This window comes from Danio rerio, chromosome 5, assembly GCF_049306965.1.
Source record: "Danio rerio strain Tuebingen ecotype United States chromosome 5, GRCz12tu, whole genome shotgun sequence".
Taxonomy (NCBI): Eukaryota; Metazoa; Chordata; class Actinopteri; order Cypriniformes; family Danionidae; genus Danio; species Danio rerio.
In genome coordinates, this window is record NC_133180.1 from 16,170,001 (window position 1) to 16,195,143 (window position 25,143).

Sequence of the window (25,143 nt, forward strand, 5' to 3'; positions counted from 1 at the left end):
TACATCTGGGACTTTTGATGCTTGCTTTAAAATATGAGCTTTATAAGGTTTGAGTATGGTGAGCGATTTATTTAATAATGAAACTATGCTCAGTTTTCAAGAATTAAGACAAAAGTTTGATTTACCTAAAACACATTTTTTTAAATGTCTTCAAATGAAAAATTTTGTTATTAAAACACAGCATCATTCTCCCGTGCAGCCAGATATAATGCCTTTAGAATATATTACTTTCAACCATTTTGATGGGAGTGGGCAAATTTCTTTATTTTACAGACTAATCTCCACTAATTGCAAAGAAAATACAAACAATAAACGGTTGGCATGGTGTCAAGATCTGAGCTAGAGTATCACAGAAGATGAATGGCAGAGAATCTGTCTAAAGGCACAAACCCAGACAGTTAATACACAATTCAAACTTTTGCAATATCAATGGAATATGAGACTTTATATAACTCCAGAATTACTTCACAAATGTAATCCAAACATTCCTGAGCAATGCGTAAAATGCAATGAAGAGATAGGAACTTTATTATTATAATTACTTCTTTTTGGTGTAGTCGGAGATAAATTTGGTAAATCCTTAATTTTGAGCCTTCAAAAGTCCTGTGATATAAAAACTAATTGCAATGCGACATAACCCATTTGCTCATGCACAATGAGCAAGCTCCCACACAACACACACACACAAAAAGTTAAATGAACAAGCATGTGGACAACACAACATCTAAATCAAGTCATTTTAGCATGGAAAAGTCAAATTTATGCATATAAAATATATATTCTAAACAACAAAAGTGTGGCTAGTGAAAATGGCTTAAAAATCTACTAGCCACAGTGGCTGGTGATCAAAAAAGTTAATGCCAGGCCCTGCAGACAACTCACATTTGCTCACGTTCTATTCACACGGGGCTGCAGTGCCAACACTTGACAGAAGGGATGTCTGAAGTTAGGGCTGACGCGATTGTCATATCAGCGTCAGCCAATGAAATTAGTCACCAATGGGCCACAGTCTGAGCTGGTGTATTTGCATACAGCGATCTGATTGGCTGACGCTTCCGTCGGCGCTTGAAAAGTTGAGCAAGTCCCAACTTTTGCAGCGAGCAACGCCTTTGAAGCGGCGCTGACGGATCCACAATGCAGTTCGGCAATGCCTGACGTCACCCATTCAAAGTGAATGGGAAGCGTTGAAGCTGACACCCCATGTGAATGAGGCGTTAGCATACTGCATTAGAGAAGTGAGCTTTACCTGTACCTAAAGTCAAGGGGTGTACAATATGACAATTTTTATATTCATTTTCTTTATCATTGGAAAAAATACATTCAGTACCGCCTTACAAGAAAGAGATATATCAATGTTCACTTGGAAGTACTTGCATTGAATTTAGCTTTCTTACAAAAAATAACTTAAAACCCAACCTCCCACACCACTCCTCTAACAATGACCAAAATATTTGTTCATATAAAATTAACTAAAAGGCATACATGAATAACATTTACAGTCATGATATGGAACTGGCTGGGACAAAAATTAAAAACTGAAGCAAGATGTACATGGACAATGAAACCAACAGATAAATAATGAAATAAAATAAATAAATAACATAAAATAGTCTTGTAAAAATCGATCAGGTCTGTCTATCTGCAAAAATAATATGGATGGTTCCCAAATCTTGTTAAAAATTGACAATTTGTCATTAAGTGTGAATCTAAGTTCTTCTAAGTGTAACATATTTCCAAGATCTCTAGGCAACATTTCAAAGGTGGGGGCAGCATCAGAGTTCCACATTTGTCAATATGACAATTTTTGATCATGGCTAATTAAAATGGCTTACTGACTTTTGAAGAATGATTTATGAGTTGCAATCATGGAGCCTCTGTATCAATATACTGTACAACACATTATATTCACATCAAATATTAATTAGATATTAACAAATATAAGTCTCATAGTAGAGTCACACTCACTGGACACTGCGCTTACTCATTATGACAAATGTATGCTAGTTGCATGTGCTTTAAAGCCTTGACTGTTAAACATGTATTTTTAGTGTAATAGCGAATACAACTTAAAAGTATAGTTCATCAAAACTGAAAATTCTGTCACTAATCTTTCATAAACTTGTTTGAGTTTCTTTCTTCAGCTGACCACATATTAAGTTGTTTTGAAAATGCTGGAAACCTTTAATCATTGACTTAAATAGGACATACTTTCCAATTTGTCAACAATTATTTTTCTAAATATCTTTGTGTTTAACAGAAAAAAAGACATTTATAAAGTAATTTTTTTTACATATCTTTATGTTAACCATATTTGTTGCATATTTATAGAGGCTGAGGTCATTTTCACTTTTGCGTGAACAATTCCTTTAAGTGCACTATGCACGTTTACTACAAGCCGTTAATCAGCACCTCAGGACTAGGTAATCTTTTGCTGTGTAAATGTGCCTAAAAAAATGTCAAAATCACACAAGATTTACATATAAACATCATGGTGTTGTGTCTAAAGTGAAATAAAAAGTAAGGCTTTGTGTTTACAATAAGGAAATTAGTTCAGCTGTACTGCTCAGACAACTTGCAAAATAATAAAACCCACATCACAAAGTGATATGATATTTTGCCATATTGCAAACCCCTACTTAAAGGGACAGTTCACCAAAAAAAATAAAAAAATAAAAAAATAAACAAAGATGTATTCATCGTTTACTCACCCTTAAGTGTTTCCAAACATTTATGAGTTTCTATGTTTTATTTAACACCAAGATATTTTAAAGAAAGTTTTTTTTTTTTGGCTGAACTATCCATATAAGCCTATAATTGTGAATAAATGAAGGAAGGAATAAAGTAAGGAAGTAAGTAAAGAGCGAAGGAATGAATGAATGTATGAATGAATGAAGGAAGAAAGGAAGGAAGGAAGAAAGGAAATAAATAGAAATCAAACCTAGCCTCAAATAGTTGTAAAAAAACTTGATCTGTGTATTTGAGACTTTTGTTACTAGCCCTGATCTTAAACCATTATGCTACACCAGGACCATAACCAACACTGATAGAAGCTTTTGCAGGCAGCACTGGACCCTAAATCTTAAGCGTAGTACAGTCTCATCCACAATTCAATTTCATGGCCGTAAGTGAGATACTTTTAGTCCACTGACCAAGTGTTTGAAGTCTTACTAGTTCACACCCTGGGCTATCCAATTACTCTATATTAATACTGCAAAAAATCAGTTCGATTGCAGAGCTGCAGGAGAAGTCCCAACTGGACATACATGTAAAGCTGCTTATGGTTCTGATTTAATTAAGCATAAAAGGTGATTCGGAGTTCACAATCATCTAGCAAAAGATACAGATTTCTGCACAATGCTGTCGCAAATCCCATTTGTTCCAGTGCATTTATTGGCTTATGGAGCAAAAGACTTAAACCGTGAAAGGACATGAACTTTCATAGTCTGCTAAAAGGAGTATACTGTATAGACAAACACCTTATAGCTAAGCCCACACAGAATCTGTGAGCAGAGATCTGCAAATTATTAGCCCAATATTGAGTCTATTTATTTACTTGTGTAAATAAATGTGTACATTTACATTTATTCAGTTTATAAATTAATTTCAGTAATACTATTGGCTGATATGAAGGTGTTCATTTAATTTATTTACAATACAATTTATACAATATATGAAAGACTTGCTTTGTTTACCAAGTACATGGATCTAATTGGATTTGCACTGAAAATATTAAACAAAAGTTAAAAAGATAATTTTTATTGAATATATTAGAGTTTTATTTACTATACTCCCCAAATAATTCAGCATATATCCGCAGATTTTTAATAAATTCTCAGAAGAAATAGCAAAAAATGTCAACAGATTCTGTCTGGTCCTACTTATAGCCTACAACCAAAATTACTATTTTCCCTCACAAACACAATATACAATGTCTATAACCTAGTTTGTAAATAAAGTAAGGCTGCGTGCCCACTGAAGTGTTTTTTTTTACACTGCAGCAACGCAAACACTGTTCTAAAAACTGTCAGCTGTGAATGTTTTTCTTTTTTTCCAGTTGATTGCTATGCATTAGTATATATAAATATTATGTACTGTCATCAGAGCAAAGATCAAATAAATCAGTTATTACAGATGAGTTATTAAAACTATTATGTTTAGAAATTAGTTGAAAAAAATTCTTCTCTTCGTTAAACAGAAATTGGGGAAAAATAAAACAAGGGGGCTAATAATTCAGGGGTTTAACAATTCTGAGTTCAACTGTATATATAAATATTACACTACAACCTCTCCCATTCCCCCCACCCCCACCTACTAGAATATTATTTAAAATAACAACACAGCATAGTATACAGGTTAGAGAACTCTAGCTTAAAAACAGTTAATACCTCCTATATTGCCATTGCCATTGTAAATCCTGTCACTCCTTGCACACACACACACACACACACACACACACACACACACACACACACACACACACACACACACACACACACACACACACACACACACACACATAAGATTGCAGGAAGGGACATGACGCAACCACGCGTAAAGCGTTCTCTACAAATTCAACCACCTAAAATGACATTCCCGCCTCTAATGTGAAGATCATGACAATTCATTAATGATAACACAATTAATACAAGTGATTAACACGAACATCACATTTCTGCTTTAAAACTCCCCAGAATCTCTTATACTTTAAAGATTTAATTCTATAAACACAGATATGATCAAAACCAACTTAACGGACAACACATTCTAGATATGGTTGCGCCAAACCCAAAACACTAAGCTAATGAAGATCAATCATTCAGCCAAGAGCCAAAGTGATTGGTTGACCTATTCAACCAGCAACAGACAGAACAATGTCTTCTAGTTGCATCATATCTGTCTGCCTATCTGTCTGTCTCTCTCTCTTTTTTCTGTTTCTGTCGTTTTCCAACTCACGCATCAAGTTTCTACCTTCTATCCTCGCTTCAAAGGTGACTCCGAACACGACATCGTTTTCCTTAATGCTCATAGGCCGAGATCCAGAGATCTGCATCCAATAAGATTCCAGCAAGTGAATCCAGGGTCCCGCTTTAGGACGTGACCGGAGGGGGGGCTGATGAGGTGAGGTGATGCAACGTCCCACCAACAGGTTGTAAGAGCCCAACAGCGAGAGTGCGTCTAATAACAACATCCATTTGGAACATTGGTAGGAATAACCGTGAATCTATGGCTGCATTGTGCTGAGGTCGAGAGATTAGCGAGCTGGTTGAGCCAGATTAGCGGAATGGTGAGTTGAAGAGAGAGAGACTGCATGGGTTTGTATAAGAGACTTCATTACACTTCGACTTTTCCTCTATATAATGCCGTCAGGTCCCAGTGGAAAGCTATTGCCATTACTAATTTATCTGTGAAAGTGTGGGCACATTTGTATGTGAGCAGTGCATCAAGGCTCTGAATAAAACATGCGTTTGACATGTGGGTGAGAAGCACTTTAGACCCGAGTGTTCACATACGGGCTCATGCTCCCAAACCACAGGCCCCCCGCATACGAGGGATCTCCACCAACATGTGATATCACACCAGCACACGTGCACAAATGCCAGAACCTTTAGGCGTATGATCAAAATTTTACATCACAGGATGAGTAATTCTAAAACGGGATATATGACACTATAGCTATTTCTGTTGGAAACTGGAAAAGAAGGATGGAAATGATTAATAATGTATTAAATAACCATGTGGTCACGACTATTTTAATGTAATCCACTGAACTTCTAGCTTGACAGTTGCCAAACTATAAATGACAACTGTTTGGAAGAAACTATAATAATTAATAAAATTAAAATTAAAACAATAATAAAAATAATTATTATTCTAAAATATATTTTCTTCCTTTACTTGATTGTTTTTGTTAGTTGAAAAAAAAAAGTTTAAAAATGTAAAATATTAAAACCGAAAAAGTGAAAAGATACATTTTATAAATTAAAGTATTTCATATTTTCTCAATTAAATACATTTTTAATTACAATTTTGAAGAATTTTTTGTTGTATATATTATGTCAGTTTTGGATAACAATATCTGCCAAAAGATGAAATGCATACATGCTCCAATAAATAAATAAATAAATAATTACCCTTATTAATTCATTAAAATTACACATTGATCCCTATTATACACAAGTGCTTGATTGTTGTGAAACTAAATATGTAGTGTCAAAGCCAAAGGTAACATTTCACTAAAATAAGTCAGTTAATGTCTGAAAAAAAAAAAAAAATAAATAAATAAATAAAATAATAATAATAATAATAATAATAATAATAATAATATATATATATATATATATATATATATATATATATATATATATATATATATATATATATATATATATATATATACATACATATATTATATTTGCTGCACAACATATCGTTTCAGCATCGATGTTGCAATTTACACATCCGTAGATATGCAAGATATGCAATTTATAGCCACCTGTCGCCCCTATATATAAAATAAGTCAGTTAATGTCTGAAAAAAAAGTATAGTATGATATATATATATATATATATATATATATATATATATATATATATATATATATATATATTTATTATATACAGTATATATATATATATAATATATATATATATATATATATATATATATATATATATATATATATATATATATATATATGTATATATATATATTTTATATATATATATATATATATTTATATAAAATATATATATATATTATATATATATATATATATTTATTATATATATATATATATATATTTATATATATATATTTATTATATATATATATATATATATTTATATATATATATTTATTATTTATATATATATATTTATTATATATATATATATATTTATATATATATATTTATTATATATATATATATATACATACATACATACATACATTTTTTTTTCAGACATTAACTGACTTATTTTATATATAGGGGCGACAGGTGGCTTAGTGTTTAGCATTTTCGCCTCACAGCAAAGTCGCTGTCCCTGTTTGAGAAAATTGCATATCTTGCATATCTACGGATGTGTAAATTGCGACATCGATGCTGAAACGATATATTGTGCAGCCCTAATACACACATACACACAGAGTTTTGGGATTCTTGAGTTTTCCCAATATTATTTATTTCACTAAAGATAAAAACGAATAGATACGTCCTTTAGACAAGCAGCAATACAAGTTCTATAAGCCAAGCGAAAGGCTTTATTAAGCTTTTACAAAAAGATCACAAATGTATGGCTAAAAGTAGAACAATTCTCTAGCGAGTAAAAGAAACTGATCAAATATTGAGCTGTTCCATTTTGCAGCAAACGAAGCGTCAACACTACAAATCAACTGTCATATTTGAATAAATGCGTCGTTTTAAATATGTAGAAGTCAAGTGTAAATTAAATGGCTGGTTAATGCAATATAACTACAGTACAGTCACGAAAATCAAAAGTCGTGACGATGTGTGTATGTGCATGCAACAACGCGTATGAGAGCCAGAGGCCAATGTTTTATTCATTTCTCTGATGAATGTGTGTCAGGAGACTGAAGTCTTTGATATGAGTTGTAAGCAGCACACAGATCAGTTCTTAAGTCAGAGCCTTTAATCAGCACTAACATGAGCAGTGCAGTCATCAGAGTCATCCATTCATCACCACAGATGAATAAATAACACCGTCACATTATTAAAAGACAGAAATGAATATTTAGCAATGCTACAGACACAGATAAAAGAAAAGCCTACGTAGTGTATGTGCTCATTTTGAGATGCAACAACACAGCATCAATAAAAATACTTTTTAAACAAGAGATGTATTCATTTATTCAAAATAACACTTTCTACTAGACTAACGTGTTACTTCCACTAGAATAATACCTCTCTTGTTTAAAAAAGTTTTTTATTGATGATTTTATTGACTACTATGGTCTACTACAGTGTACATTTCCTAAATTTTTCATTCATTTTTTTTTTGGCTTAGTCCCTTTATTTTGTTTTGTGTGTTTTATGCATATATGTTAATATCCCTTTCACAGGTAACATGTTTACAAAATTTACTTACCTTTATGCTGTTATTCTGCACCTTGCACTTTTGCCATACTGCACCTAATTGCACTACAATAAATACCTTAACTTGGTCATATTCTGGAACAATAGAATATCTGATAATTGTTCACAGTTTATTATTGTCTATTTATTAAATTTCTCTTGTACTATATTAGTTAAATGTTTAGTTTATGTCTAGTGTGTGTCATAATTTTGTTTTAAATTGCACATTGGAGTATGGGAGAAACGCAATTTCAGTCTGCTGTGTAATGTACTGTTGCATGGTTTGATTGACAATAAAGTTGACTTGACTTGACTTATTAATCTGGAGTCGCCACAGCGGAATGAACTGCCAACTTATCCAGCATACATTTTACACAGTGGATGCCCTTCCAGCATCAACCCATCACAGGGAAACACCATGTATTCTCAAACACACATATATTACGGCCATTTAGCTTACGCAATTCACCTGTACCGCATGTCTTTGGACTTGTGGGGGAAACTGGAGCACCCAGAGGAAACTCACGCAAACGTGGGGAGAACATGCAAACTCCACACAGAAATGCCAACTGACCCAGCCGAGGCTCGAACCAGTGACCTTCGTGATGTGAAGCAACAGCACTACCTACTGCGCCACCACGTCACCTTCAAATTAAATTAAATCAAAAGGTGACAAATTTAATTAAAACTTGTTTTAAATAAATTTAAAAATACACAAAAAAAGAAAAGCACTTTGCTTTAGATTGTATTGGTTTGCCTGCCTGCCATGTGACCATAATCAGAGATCAAAGAACTGTGAACATGCAAATGTGTTAAATAATTGAAACTGTAACTTGATCTCAGGAGGGTTTTCATGCAGATATTTCAGATCAAAAAAAGGTTTATGTGAAACTGTAAAAAGGTTTGAGACCCCTTGATACAGTATATAAACGCTTATAATTGCAGTGCAACTTTTACAGAAGGCAAAATGCTACAAAAATACTGTATGATGTTACAACTATATTAACAATATACTGTAAAAATACATACACTAACAAATTATTTATATATTGGTTAAACACCAGCAAAGTAGAACACGGAAGCAGCTTGAAATGGAAAGCGCGAGTATATCTGCGGTCTGGAGGTATTAAAAAATTGATGATGACAACATTGCCAAAGCAAACTGTGAGAAAAACTTGGGATTGTCTGCCGGGTATTTTAAGTTCAGGTGCTATTTGTTTTTATGTTCGACTTTTTCTAAAGTCCAACAGTCAAGATTTGATGTTCTTTATTACTTGATTGTTCAAGTAACCTCTCAGAAGTGCTTTGTTTGTTAACTGTTGTGAATGTTAAAATAAGGTGAATTAAATAAAAAAAAAGATTATCCTGGATCTGTTTCTTTGCTCTTCTTTATTGTTTTATTATGTATTATAGAAGTATTGGATTGGGTTTTGGTATCGGTCGACACTTAAAATCAAGTGAATCGGATTCAGATTTGAGGGCTAAAAAACCTGATCGGGACATCCCTACTGTCGACATGCTGTTAATATAATGCATTGTTGACATACTCTAAAGTTGACAAATAGCTACAAGCTTTAAAAAAAAAAGAAAGATTATTGTAAAAGAAACTTGTGTACTTTAAATAGACTTTATTTTTATTTTTTTGTTTTATTACTAATATGTAAATGAGTTTAACTGCTATTTGGTTACATTGATTCATTAATTTTCTATTCTTAGTCCCTTTATTAATCCGGGTCGCTACAGTGGAATGAACCGCCAACTTATCCAGCAAGTTTTTATGCAGCGGATGCCCTTCCAGCCGCAACCAATCTCAGGGAAATATTTGGTTACATATAAAATATTAACATTAAGTGTTATTTTACTTTACAGAACCCAATGTCTGGGTCTAGGAGTAATAAAAATATAAATAACAAAGAAATATGTCTGGTACTGTCAGCAAATCAAGTCAAAATAGGTATAAACTATACACAATTTTAGTATATTTAGTATACTTATATAAATTATAGGTATACTATTGTTGTAAACTTAAGAAAAGTTACAGCAAAATCAGTCATTTTAGGCTGCAAAAATTAGAAGAAAAAAAAAAGAATCCTGGAGAGACTGAGTATATGACAAGCTTATTGAGTGAGTACCTATGACTAAAACATAAGGCTGCAGGATTCTGGCTAAAATGAGAATCACGATGTTCTCACGATTCTGTAGATATACTGTATGATAAACATATGGTAAAACAACAGTAGTAATATTAGGCCTATGTGTAGGTCTACTTTTAGTTAAAATGCTAAATTTTGTATAGACTTGGAATGGTGGACTTGGATAGACTTTAAATTATAATTTTTTATTATTCAAATCATGCTTCGCTCAGGACTGCTAAACGATCACTCTATTTTAACTTTATTACCTGTTATTCACCATCTATGCAGGTTCTGTTCACTACAGTAGACCTCATTCACAAGCAAGCGTGCATCCTCTCAATAGTAAGAAGTTCAGAGAAGTTAGCTTGTGTAATTTTGGATTTTAGGGGGATTTACACCTTATAAATACAGTATGTGACACTTTTAACACCATTTGGAAGTGTCCATGTTGCTTGTGCGACCGACTTTACGCTTCTCTCCAACTTGAAAATATGATTGGCTGAATCGTAAAAATACTGGGTAAAGATCATGTAAAGCATCGAATCGAGATTGCAAACTTTTTTTGATTAATCGTGCAGCCCTACTGCATGTTGGCTTTGTGCATGTATATAGGTTGAATATATAATCACAGTATGTCGGGTGAGTATAAGACTAAAAGTACATCAGATAAGAGCATAAGATGAGTATACTGGGTTTGTAAATGAAGTACAGCACAGCATAAGTATGAAGTCCCAAATCACATACTTTTGCACTATTATATGCCATTTTATAGTATAAAAAGTGTAAGTAGTGTGTTCACACTAAAAACTCTAAAAATAATAAGTGCACTTTAATTACCCAGATGATGCACTGATTCAGCCGCTAAAATGAAGTGTGTAATGATGAACACTACATGCACTCAACGACCGCAGGTTTGCTTACGTAGCATAAGGGGCGGAGCTATCGGACGCACATGTTGAATAACATTATTTTGGATGGTGAAAGCAAAATTCTCCTACGAGAGTGATTATAGCACCTCCCGATGGTGAATGCGGCAATACTCACGGCGGGTATTATTTGATAATTCGGTCGTTTATTTCACTGATTTGGCAACCGTCAAACGTCATCAGGGAAACGGTTTGAATTTCCGCTTAGTAAAAAAACATAAGTGTGACATTTGGGACGACACTACATACATATACTATCCTGTTGAGTGTGTAAGTGCATAAGTACATAGTGCATAGTGTGCCATTTGGGACGCAGCTTATGACAACAGTACATGTCTGGCACCTAAACTCTGGAACAGCCTTCCAAGCACAATTCAGGAAGCAGAAACACTCTGTCCGTTTAAAACTAGACTAAATGACGCATCTCTTTGCATAAGCATACAAATAAAACACAAATGTATTTGAAATCCAAATCCTCTAAAGGATTGTTAGGCTGCATTGTTTAGGGCAACCGGAGCCGGGAAAAGACTTTATAATTTGAACGACATCTGCGCTTATGTTGTTTTTTTTTTTTATTATTCCCGAGGTTTCCATAATCCTGGACCTGGCTGTATCCTGAGCTGCTGTGGTGGTCATGGAGGAGATGGAGAGCATGAGATGGATTTCTGTAAGACCCCAGTTTCTCTGGCGCCTACACTGCAGCTTTGCACAAGACGTTTGGCCATAGGAAAAATGGTCGTGCCCAACTGAGCCTGGTTTTCTCTATGTTTTTTTTCCTTCACTTTTTTCGTCAGTTGGTGAAGTTTTCTCCTCACTGCTGTCGCCACTAGCTTGCATAGTTCGAGACTTCTGAAGCTGTGCATCTATAGATTTGCTCTTCAGTGTTTAGACTCTCAACAGTGAAAATTAAGCCACAATGAACGAAACTAAATTGAACTTCAACTCTGAAAACTGAACTGACACAGTTTCAATTTACTACAATCTTCTATGTTAAGCTTCTTTGACACAAACTACATTGTAAAAGCACCATAGAAATAAAGATGAATGTACATGCTTGTATAAACGCAAAAAATATGTGAATTAATACATTTAAAATGTTTAATTGATTAATAACAAATATAGTTTGATACCTCAGGCAGCTCTCAATTAGGAAACACAAGAGTGGCTAACAAAACAAAATAAAAAAGGTGGAAAACATGAGCAGTGTTTCAGAGCAGAGAGAGGAAGTGGAGCAACAGAAAGCGAAAAGAGAGAGAGAGAACGAGAGAGAAAAGAGGGTCAAAAACAACCTCCTCTACATTTCCCAGGGCACCCCTCGTGTTCACATCCTCGCTCTCTCTCTCTGCTGCTTTTTTTCTCTCTCTGTTTGTGTGACTCAGCAGACAGTGTTGCTCATGGCTGACCAAGGGTGGGGGGGAGAGAGAGAATGAACGAGAGAGATGAAGGGAAATAGAAAGAGAGAGAGAGAAGGGCCGTGGGAGAAAGAGTGAGAGATCTGGAGCAGGCCAAGACTAGAAAAAGCTGGCTTCTCCTGCCTGACTGCTTTAATTCAGTATGATCGGCTGCTTCTCCACACAGACAACTCTATTTAGAGTAACATCCCCAAACGCTCCAACATTTCTCCTTCATGCAGTGCGCCGGGCCGCTTATGCTGAACGCACATTTGCAGAAACTTCAAGAGGAAGTGAGAGAGGTAGAATAAGAGAGTGACCTCACAGATGTAGATGGGATCTAGGCCAGAGGTTCCCAAAGTTTTTAGCCTGCCACCCCTCAAATAACAATGCCAGTGACTCACAACCCCTTATATCCTCTGATGTGGTTATAAATATAGAAACCACACACACACACACACACACACACACACACACACACACACACACACACACACACACACACACACACACACACACACACACACACACACACCAATAGGCCCAAGTCTATTCTTCTTTACAGTTTTTTTAAATGTATTTGAGCGCTGTAAATGTACCAGAAAGTTTAACCTGCTGCCAAAAAAATAAATAAATAAAAATAAAAAAAAATAAAAAATCAATCTGCTTCATTTGAGGCCCTGTTTACACTAATAAATTTTTAAACGCATACGTTTTGCTACGGTTACGCCATCTGTCCACACTACGCCGGAGTTTTTGAGCACCGAAAACTGAGCTTTTCGAAAACGCTGAAGAGGCCGTTTTCATGCTACAACGCTGCTGCTCCGTGTCAGTGTGGATGGGGGAAAATTGAGGTTATCTGAAAACGGAGGCTTGGCTGCAAATGTTCACCTATCTGATTGGGCCTCAATATTAGGTAGCCTACACAAAATTCAGTCTTGCACCCACTTCTTTTAAGTTCAGACTTCGCAACTTTGTCAAATATGCACAATCAGTGTACATGGTTACATAAATGAATATATTAACTTATCTTTGCGCTCAGCCAATACACGTTACCTGAGAACAAGTAATAGAATCAAAAAGACCAACGTCAAGAAATATGTTGTTAGATAGAGAGAAGATGAATTAAATATCACGTTTTACAAATATAGTGAGATTAGCTCGAGCGGTAGATTCTTATTGAGCAGTCCGAAGTGCACAACTCTCATTGCTGCAGTGCATGCCAGAGCGTGTGCACGGTCGCGTGACGAGCGTTTTCAGCGGTATAGTCTGGACAGAGAGCTGTTCAGAAATGCTGGGTGAAATGCTAGTGTGGATGCGGAGCGTGTATATTTTAAAACGCTGTTTTAAAACATATTAGTGTAAGTGGGGCCTATCCATATAGTTGTCTTTATTATAATGTAATCACAAAGGTTTAATCCAATAGAAAATAAATAACTGATCGAAAGGCTGTAACTATAAACTACTATCTTTAGCTTCAGTAGGTTATAGATAAAATATAGTCATACTAATGGTTTAATAAAATAATTAGATTTTGTGAAATCACCAACAACATCCCCCTTTAAAACGAAGAAAAAAAAAAAACTTTACTACAGAGTTTTACAAAAACAAAACTTTAGTTTACACTTACTCCCAGTTACATTCAGAATATATTTTAAAGTATTATAATCTGTCTATAAATCACTAAATGGCCTAGGACCTCATTACATTACAGATATGCTCACTGAATACAAACCCAACAAATCACTCAGATCTTTAGGACATAAAAACTAGAAATTCAAAGTAGAAGTTCAGTCAAAGTAGGGTGAATCAGTCTTCAGCTACTACGCCCAGCTTCCAGAAAAGATCAGATGTGCTCCAACACTAGGCACATTTAAATCAAGGCTTAGTGTGCACTCACACTATGCTATTCGAAGGCTCAGGCACGGTTCAGTTGGACGATCCTGGCCAAGTTGAAAGAGGTGCGCCAGAGCAAGGTTTACTTGGGCTTTGGAGCGGTATGCTCGTAGAGTGAGTGTAAAGCCCGAAAGAGCCCGAAACTGATGACTAAACGTGACTTTTAAGTGACTGCTTCATATGAATTAATAAATCATTCTTACTTTTCAATGAACGCAAACTGTCGTAGTTTACTAAAAATGCAAATCACTCACTGCACGACAGCTGAACCTTCAGCCAATCACCTAACTCCTGCAGCACAATGACTTTTGATAATTTATGAGCATCAAAAGTGGCTGATCTGTTCAGCAAAACAATTGACTGCGTGTCACTGCATCTGAAATGACTAAAACGATAAAACTAAAGAGGTCTCCACTGTGCTGAGCAAGATCGCTTCTCTTCTGTTAAACTGAACGGTGCATCATCAAAGTGTGCTCAGGCTCGGATGTAATGTGAGTGCAGGCCGTCAGGGCAGAGATGAGGGGTGACAAGCGTGCTTCAGCACGGTTCAAGGCAACTGTACGTAGTGCGAGTACACCCTTAAAACACATCTGTTTAGCTGTGCCTTTACTGATTGAGCACTGTGCTACATCCGTTCATTCCTTTAAAACCTGTTTAACACACTTTAATTGTTTTAATTGTTTTTATTGTCTTTTTATTTTCTTTTACTTGTCTCTGTTATTCTTGTTTATGTAAAGCTCTTTGAATTGCCACCATGTTTGAAGTGTGCTATAGAAATAAACTTGCCTTGACTTACAGTTTAGGTCAAGGTAATGTTGAAGAAACACTATTTCAAAAACATTATTTTATGTCGCTAAATAATTGCCAACAGAATAATAAATGTTTATTAGAAACATTGTTTAGAACCAAATAAATGAAAGAAAAACAGGAGCACATCAGTTTTATCAACAAGCCCTAACAACAATCATCTTTCAACTTTTACACAGACAGTGTGAATAAGTTCATGTAGCCTCTGAGAACTACGCGAGGAGCATATGAGATGTGTTTGAGAGTTTACAGAATCAATCCTACTATGAAAAGCTCATAAAAAAAGCCTGTGGGAAGAAGGCTGTTTGAGTTCAGGCACTGCACAGATTCTACCTGGAAAAATACTTAGGGTCAATGACAGTAGCAGAGTCCAACTTAGACTCCAGGGAGAGATGTTACGGTGGGTCTAAAGGCAGAAGGTTACTTGACATTTAAAGAATTATTTTTATTTTTTCCAGAACATTTGCAGTACGGCAGTAGGATATTACAAAAAAGTGTACAGGGGAACATGCTATATGATATTAGGCCAAATTTAAATACAAAAACGCTAAACGAATCAAAAGGAATTATTTTTTTTACGAAAGGTATTGGAATTAATATTTTTAAATTGAATAAATTCCGGATGCGAAGAAGTGCCGCAGTAGGTAGTGCTGTCGCCTCACAGCAAGAAGGTTGCTGGGTCGAGCCTCGGCTCAGTTGGGGTTTCTGTGTGGCGTTTGCGTTCCGGGTGCTCCGGTTTCCCCCACAGTACAAAGACATGCGGACATACGGAACTGGGTAGGCCAATAAATTGTCTGTAGTGTATGATTGTGTGTGTGGATGTTTCCCAGAGATGGGTTGTGGCTTGAAGGGCATCCGCTTTTTAAAAACTTGCTGGATAAGTTAGCGGTTCATTCTGCTGTGGCGACCCTGGATTAATAAACGGACTAAGCCGACAAGAAAATGAATGAATGAAAGAATGAATGAATGAATGAATGCCTGAGATGGCAAAGCTACATTTTCAATATCATTACTCACATGATCGTTCAGAAATCATACTGATATGCTGAGTTTATTATTATTTTTATTTCTAATGTTGAAAACACAAACCTGAATCATTGTGGATACATACCCAGGTCTACATTCCTGGGGACAGCGAAATGCGTAACCTTAGGTATGTCTGCTTACAGTTTTTGTTTTTGCAAATGGACCAGAGGCTGCTTTGTATGCTTTTTGGTGATCACAAATTTCTCTCGTGTGTCCTTCTCATGTAAATCCACTAGAGGGCGCAATATACACTTCAGCCGACCAGGCCAGCTTGCAGTCGACTGACTGACTGACTGACCAACTGACCCACCCACCCTGTCCCTTAACTCAACCAATAGTGTTTTCAAAAGCAATCTAGAAAAAGAAAAGCTGTCGCAGCCACGTGATTTCACCATTTTCAGCCTGTTGTTCATGTATTTATTTATTTATTTTGTGTTTTATCTGGTGTCAGGAACCGTTCTTTGGTGGCCTCAAAGCCCATCATCATTGTCAACGCCGTTTCCAAAGTCCGCCAAAGTATGCAGCAAACCACTGAACAAACTGGTAAAAAAAAGCTGTTCGTACAGCAGTAAGCGGTCAGCTAGTAGCACTAAAATGAACAGAAGCCATTGGCCATACCGCCCTGTAGAGTTCGTTTTAAAGACGAAATGCAGAAAGACATATTTATGGCTACATAATTTGCACTCAAGAGAAATGTAGGGAGGGGTACATATCCACAATGAGCCCATGTTGTGAAAACAGGTATGGTTGTACAACTTTTCAATTACTGTTTAGGTTAGGGAGTAAAAATATTCCAATGTAACTATTAAATGTAATTATATATTCTAACATCCAATAGTGTTTTAGTTGATTTGTTTTATTGGACCTTGATCTCTGCTCCAGCAACTTCTGATGTTAAAATGTACAACGAATTAAACTGTAAAAAATAAAATAAAATATTAATGATTGTAAATTAGCCGTTTCTATATTTTGTAAGTCATATTTTTATTTTTTGTGTGTTTGTTTATGCTTTTTAATTGCATTATGTGCCCTTGATATTTCTGTCAATAACTTTTAATCTTGAAACGCTTGAAATTTGACTTTTATTAACATTTTTAGTAGAGTTAAGTGATATATAGTCCGGGTTGCTGTTGTATATTAGGCTACAAAATCCTCATACTAAACTGCCAGTAGATTTTCTGTTATTTTACAAATGTAATTATTTATATATAATTTCTTATACATTATACTATAGTCAATAAAAGTCATTTTCTTAAATTGCAGAGTTGAATTTTCAACATCAAAAGTCGACAGACTATAAATAACTGGAAAACACTCTGTAAATAAACGGAATCACAAAATACGGAAACTAGGGTCAAATAACATCTGGAAGAATCCTTTGTGGCCTCCATTGCGGCTCTCAGCGAGGTGTTTAAACTCAGGTTGCTAAACTGGAAATCTTCCCGCTATTAATATACCCTAAATCCCTTTAAATAAAAGCATCTGTCAAATACCAGGTGACCAATAATTGGAAGGGATTCGTCTCTGGAGGTTAAGTGTCTGGCTATGTTCCCAGGATGAATCAGTCGGTACCTCTGATTTGATTTGAATGGCTAAGCGATGGCCTCTGCAATTAAAATATTATTTAAAGCACATCACAGATATGATTCATGTAACACCAGTTTATAATGTCACAGTCCATAAAATCGACTTGCTCTGGTCAGTTCAATCAATTCTGACCCTTAAGTCAAAAAAAAGAGCAATAATGTGCATGCAGACAGCAAGTGTATCTGTGTTAAGAATGATGTGCGTGTGTGGTATGGTTATCTCTGTAGAAGTACACCAGAGTTAAACTGACATCTGTGAGTTTGTTTACAGCTGTAGTTCGGGCCCCCGGGTCACTGCTTCATGCCCTGAGAGATAAGATAACAATTTCTGCAACATGCAAGGAAAAAAAAAAGAAAAGAAAGGGTGTTAAGGCTGATTAATTAGAAGAGAACACTGGTACATTTCAATACTGGAATATTTTAATTAAAATCACTTTAATTACTTTTATAAAAAGCATAAATCATGACTTTAATCCGTATTAATAAATACAAACAAAAGGCAGAGACTGGTTTAATATATTGTTGAAAAATGTAATCATTAAAAAAAAAAATGTAAAAAAAAAAAAGTAAAAATTTTTTCACTACAATAAAAATTTTGTCTTTTATTCTGCATGGAACATTTACATTAATAAAAAGAAGCAATAAAATCACATATGTCTATTTATTTTTAATTCCTACAAAGAATATGTTAAAGGAGTAATTGCTAGTAGCAATTAATAATCAATGTCAACAAAGGAATGGATTTATTAGTAGAGACAATTTCAAAATAAATAAATATATAATAATAAATTAATTAATAAATAAATTCCATGTTGAGCCCAAAGAAAAAAAAATAAATTAAATAAATTAATATGCTTGCAAATAAATGGCACAAATAAATGGATATCAAAAAAAAAAATCAAAATGCATGTAAAATAAATTCCATGGTAAGCTCAAATAAGGAAATAAATAAACAAACAAAACATAAATGAATATGCAAGCAAAATAAACTCCATAGTGAGCACAAATAAATAAATAAATACATTAATAAATAAATATGCGTGCAAATAAATTCCACAGTGAGCATAAAATAAATAAATAAATAAATGAATGAACAAAAATAAATGAATATGCACGCAAATAAATTCCATGATGAGCACAAGTAAATTAATAAATAAATAAATAAATAAAATGTTTAAAGTTAATTTAACAGTTTTTCCATGACCAACAGAAATAAACAGATGCACATCATGCAAAGCTACAGACATGGTGGGAATGTCTCATGAAGGAGTGCGCCAGCACTGTACATGAAAAAGCAGAGCGCTGATAGCGTTTCAGTTTCCATTACCCCGACGGCTTTACAATGAACCAGTTAGGAACTCCCAGCGAAGGGAATTTGACTACAGATTTTTACAATTTCCTTGCCAGCCTTACTACACTGCTGCCGCACACAAAAAGCAGCACAAACACCCAAGTGCGCCTGCTCTTCATTCCTGCCCCACTTTCAAGTCATTTCATGAGAACGCCATCATTAAACGGCACTTAATGCTGCCCAAACTGCCTTTTCATTTAGAGTCATGCTGAAAAAAAAAGGCTGAGCAGCATCTGCATAACACAACCGCACGAACCCAAACAGATGAGGAGAGAGAGAGAATTAATTCCCTTAATGTAATATAGGTCAAAGGCACTGGGCCGCAGCAGAATGAAGGGGTTGCCAGTCATTCAGTACGGTTGAGCTGATGAGGATCATGGGTAAGGAAACGTCGAGCTCATAGCATGGTTGTGGCTAACGGGGGTCAAACTAACTTGTGGTTTCTTTCTTTTTAGGGTGGGGGGGGGGGTTGTTGGGGGTGGGGGTTTTAATATTTAATATTAATATATGATAAATATTAATATTTTTGGGGGAGGGGTTAATGATATTTAATATTAATATGAGTAATATATTTATTAAATATTAATATTTGTATAGAATACAATCAAGTATTAATTTCAAAGGCATTCATAAGTCTCATACAGCAGACTCCACTAATATAAGCAAATTATGAATAAAATTTACATTTAATATTAATTTATGATCAATATTATTATTTTGGGGGGAGGGGGGATTAATATTTAATATTAATATGATTAATATTATTATTAAATATTAATATTTGTATAGAATACAATCAAGTATTAATTTCACAGGCATTCATAAGTTAAATACAGCAGACTTCACTAATATAAGCAAGTTATAAATAAAAGTAATATTTAATATTACTATATGATAAATATTAATTATTTGGGGGGAGGGGGGATTAATATTTAATATTAATATGATTAATATTATTATTAAATGTTAATATTTATATAGAATACAAATCAAGTATTAATTTCACAGGCATTCATAAGTCAAATACAGCAGACTCCACTAATATAAGCAAATTATAAATAAAACTTTATTTTAATTTTGATGTCAACTTTAAAGATATGATAGTCAGTCAGCTTCTTTCTGTTTCCGTGTTAAACAGCATGACTATACACTTGCCTCAAAAAGGAGGGAGGGATGCACCCCAAGGCTAACGCTAGCCCAGATTTCCACTCCCGATGTTCATGGACTCAATCTGCATGCACCAAAACTGAAAAGAGATGAGTTTACACTTGCGGTGTCCCCTCACTCACCTGTGCTGTAGTGGTCACGAGTCAGCAGGTTGTGATGTGTTGCGTGGATCAGATTAAACATTTATAGTGTATTTTTGACTCCAGTATGACTGTTCTGATGTGTGTGAACTCTAGAGGAATCATTCATCCATAAATTAAAAATGCTATCATTTGCACTCCCTCATGCGGTCCCTAAAGTGCTTTTTTTTGCTCATTAAACATAAAAAGAAGATCTTATGAGGAATGCCTGAGCTGATGTATCCCATACATTCTAACAACAGCAATAAAAAAGTCGATCCTGACTAACATGCTATCCAACATGCAATTTAATGTCTTATGAAACTGCATGATCACCACCGGTGTTGTTATAAAAAATAATGTTTTTCTCCCTACACAGTGTCCTTGTTAGTCACATTATTTAAATGCTGTACAGATATGTAAACTCTGTAATCTAGCCTCCATGTAGTACGTTTAGCTGCATTTTTCTCTTTATAGTGTCCTTGTTATTTTACATAAACGTCCTATAGTGAAAACAGTAAATCATGCAATAATTCAAACCCTTACATAAATAATGAACTTGCAAAACCTAACCCTAAAGGTAATAATAATAAACCATGTGATGTGATAGCACTTTTGATATATTTAGTCATAATCGTTGTAAACAAATCAAATTAAGACAGAGTATTCCTACTTTATTCGCATTATTAAAGTGCTGTACAGACATGTAGCTCCATAATCAAACTATTACCACCATGTAGAACATTAAGCTGCATTTTTCCCTTTATAGTGTGCTTATGTTATATAGTTACTATAGTGAAAACAGTAAATCATGCAATAATTAAAACCCTTATAAAATTAACCCTAATGTACTTGCAAAACCTAAAAGTACCGTAAATTGTGTTGTAAATTATTACTCTACTATGTTAGTACTTAAACTACTGTTTAAATGTACAATTACTTAATAAAGATGATGGTAAAATAAGAATAAAATTGGCAAAAGCTAAACGGATAAAAAAAATAGCACCAATTCAAAATAAAATGTATAACAGCTAGGGGTGTGACGAGATCTCGTGCTACGACTAAATCCCGATAAGATTTCTCGTTGAGGTGAATGTGATGTTTTCGTTGCGATGTTATGTTGGAGCATGAGGGTGAATTTAGCACTAAAGACTAGAGGCAGGATTGAATTTAAACCAGAAATCAACGTGCTTTGCACACACCTGGCAACCCGAGCTACCTTAGTGTTGCAGGTCACTCGTTTTCTGTGATGTAACGTTTTTTTACCGCAGTTAAGAGGTTGCTCAAAAGCAAAGGCTGCAACAACTGCCACTACACAAATTAACCATGCGATGTTATAGCACTTAGATGTGCTTAAAGTCATGATCATTGTAAACACAAATAAAATTAGGATGTGAAATATTCCTCTTTTAGTCGCATTATTGAAGTGCTGAACAGACATGTCAACTCCATAATCAAAATATTACCACCATGTAGGACGTTTAGCCGCATTTTTCCCTTAATAGTGTCCTTATGTTACATCAACGTACTATAGTAAAAGCAGTAAATTATGCAATAAATGAACCATAAAAACAACCAAACCAACCAACAAACAAACAGTGCTTTATGGTTTTCTGGAGAGTCTAACAATATTTTAAGTACAAACATTGTCCAATCAAATGCAAAACAACATAGGCATTATTCATTCATTCTCCTTTGGCCTAGTCCCTTTATTCATCAAGGATTGCCACAGCGGAACGAACCGCCAACTTATCTAGCATATGTTTTACACAGCAGAAGCCCCTAAAGCTGCAACCCAGTACTGGGAAACACTCATACATTATTGCATACATACTCGTACACTACGGCCAATTTAGCTTATCCAATTCACATACAGGGCATGTCTTTAGACTACTGGAGAAACCGAAGCATCCTGAGGAAACTCACACAAACACGGGAGAACATGCAAATTTCACACAAAAACGTCAACTGACCCAGTTGAGACTCGAACCAGTGACTTTCAGGCTGTGAGAAGACAGTGCTAACCACTGATCCACCCTGCCACGCCATAGAGATCATTGCATAAATATCAATAATAATAATAATAATAATAATAATAATAATAATAATAAATTATTCTTTATTTTTCAATCTTTAATAAATAATCAAAGCCTGCGTTGTGATTTTTGCAAATACAAACATTGCAACACTGAAGCTCAAACAATATTTTGTTCAGCCCTAGTAGAAAATTCCAATTACTTGGATGAAAAACAGAAGTTTGAACGTTCTGTTGAAGATCTCCTTTCAGCATTCAAATTGAACAACCTTTAGAGCTGCGACAACTGGAGTAAATGACAATATTTTATTTTTTATGATATTTCTGTTAATAAATACCACCTCTTACCTAGCACTTGTACAAATAAAGTCTAGTGTTAATTTAATGGAAAAAGTGGGCGTTTTAATAATGCAGTAGGAAAACTAAACAAAACAGTACTAGATTTGCTTCTAGGCACATTGAGACAAATGAATGATCAAATGAATTGTCAAAGATGACAAAAGACGAACCATTTTCAGTTCTCTTTTTGATCTGAGTCTTCATACACGCCCACGGCCATGACATTGACAACGACAATGACATTACCACAGACAATAACAACCAAACTACTGTCGTAAATCAGAGAACGGCATTAACAGGAAAAGCCAAGCAGGCCTGAAAACCCAGCAACTCCACTGTGCCGCTGGCCTCCCTTTAGGTGTCAGCTGATATCTAATCTGATATTCTGCTGGTTCATGTTCCTGTTAAACACCTTCGGCAAGCGTGTCTGGTTGACTGAGTAGACAGAGGAAGACTAAACAAAATCTTCCTTAGAATGTCTGCCAATGTATTTTCAGTGTCAACATCGATGACTGGTCATTACGACAGCCTTCAACCAATCAGAGGGACTTCCTGCAACATTCTATGGAAGGAAGCAGATCTTTCCTCATTAGACTTATATGTTGCTATTATAAGGCAGTACAGCCATTAAAAATGTGCATCTCCTTGAAGCAGACCTTTATATGTGACAGAGAAATTAATAGGTCTGATTTGACTTTATACATTTAGAAGTTCTTCACAAATAGAGTTGTCACTATGAGGGAATTTTTTTTGCAGATCTGGATGGTTTGATTTGTGGTATTACTGCCAAACAACCCTACATAAACAGCTCTGGAGTCAAACTTTTATACACTACCTCACAAAAGTCTTGTTTTTCCTAAAACTTAGATAGGCGACAAGTAATAGCTTCACTTCTAGTTGATCATTTGGTATCAGAAGTGGCTTATATATGAAAGGCAAAGGCCTCTAGATTACTCTTATTTTCCCAAAATTAAATTTGATCATGCCTTGATTTTTAATTATTTATTTAGGACAGTAAGGTCTGACTTTGCTTAGACAAAAGTCTTGTCACTTAACAAAAATAATGTAAAGTATAGAACAAAGTCATGGTGTAGTGGAAACAGAATTAATATTGTGCATGACTCCCATGAGCTTGGAGGACAGCATCCCGTCTCTACAATGACACTTATTAATAAAGTCATCTGGAATGGCAAAAAAAAGCGTTCTTGCAGGAATCCCAGTGTTTATCAAGATTCTTTGGAATTATCTTCAATGCCTCCTCCATCTTACCCCAGGCATGCTCAATAATGTTCATTTCTGGTGACTGGGCTGGCTGATCCTGGAGCACTTAGACCTTCTTTGCTTTCAGTAACTATGATGTTGAGGCTGAATTATGAGGAGGAGCACTATCCTGCTGAAGAATTTGCCCTCTCCTGTGGTTTATAATGTAATGCGCAGCACAAATGTCTTGATACCTCAGGTTGATGCCATCCACTCTGCAGATCTCTTGCCCGCCCCCATATTGAATGTAACCCCAAACCATGATTTTTCCTTCACCAAAATTGACTGATTTCTCAGAGAGAAATCTACCTTCTGTCACTTTTACAAATGATTTACTAGAGGTCAAGTTATTGTTTGTTGCTCTTAAAACTGCGATAGACGACAAGACTTTTGTCAGGTAGTGTACATCATATATTTTAAACGTCATGTAAGACATGTCATTAAAACCTTTTATTTTTTTCCCAATCAGCCACTTGTTAAATCCTGAACATGACAATTTAACCAAAATGAAGTAACAACTTCTTTGATTAACCTGCAAAAATAAACTTTGTTTGTTTACAATTCATTTCAACAATTTTTTTCTTTTTTTACAAAAAACAAAGAGTGTAGCAGTTTAAATGAGTCTGTTATTTATAAACAAACAAACAAAATCCTAGCCTACATTTTGAAATGATTTGAAATGTAATTTTTTTTTTCATTAAATGAATACAACAATGAATTTTAAGTCATTTTAATGTAATTTAATTAAGAAATTTAAATCACAATTATTAATTATAATAATATTAATAAATGCTTTTGTAGTGGTCATTGAACTGACAACCTTAAAATATTCCAGCATTCATTATGTGCAAAAAAAAAAAAAGTTAGAAATCTATAATTATAATTTATATTTACTGGAAATAAATGATTCAATGATAATGGATTTACAATGTTTAAGGTAAGTGGCTGTAAACAATTTATTTGGGCTAAACTTAAATTTTATTTGTTTCTCACGGTGGCTCAGTGGGTAGCA

The 25,143-nt window shown here is 34.7% G+C and overlaps 2 protein-coding genes across 14 annotated transcripts in view; one reads left to right on the top strand and one right to left on the bottom strand.

Moving 5' to 3' along the window:
* srrm4 (serine/arginine repetitive matrix 4) overlaps positions 1-25,143 on the top strand; it is a 763,243-nt gene that overhangs the window by 386,276 nt on the left and 351,824 nt on the right. The window lies entirely within an intron of this gene.
* The window catches only part of taok3a (TAO kinase 3a), a 134,992-nt gene that overhangs the window by 72,744 nt on the left and 37,105 nt on the right, over positions 1-25,143 (bottom strand). Inside the window, exon 1 of one of the 10 annotated variants that reach the window (XM_073951990.1) lies at positions 4,969-5,245. The exons of 8 other annotated variants lie outside the window; for them this stretch is intronic. The gene's annotated coding sequence lies outside the window, so the exon portion shown is untranslated. Of the gene's footprint in view, positions 1-4,968; positions 5,246-25,143 lie in introns of those variants that run through there. One more of the 10 variants, XM_073951994.1, reaches the window with a different exon arrangement.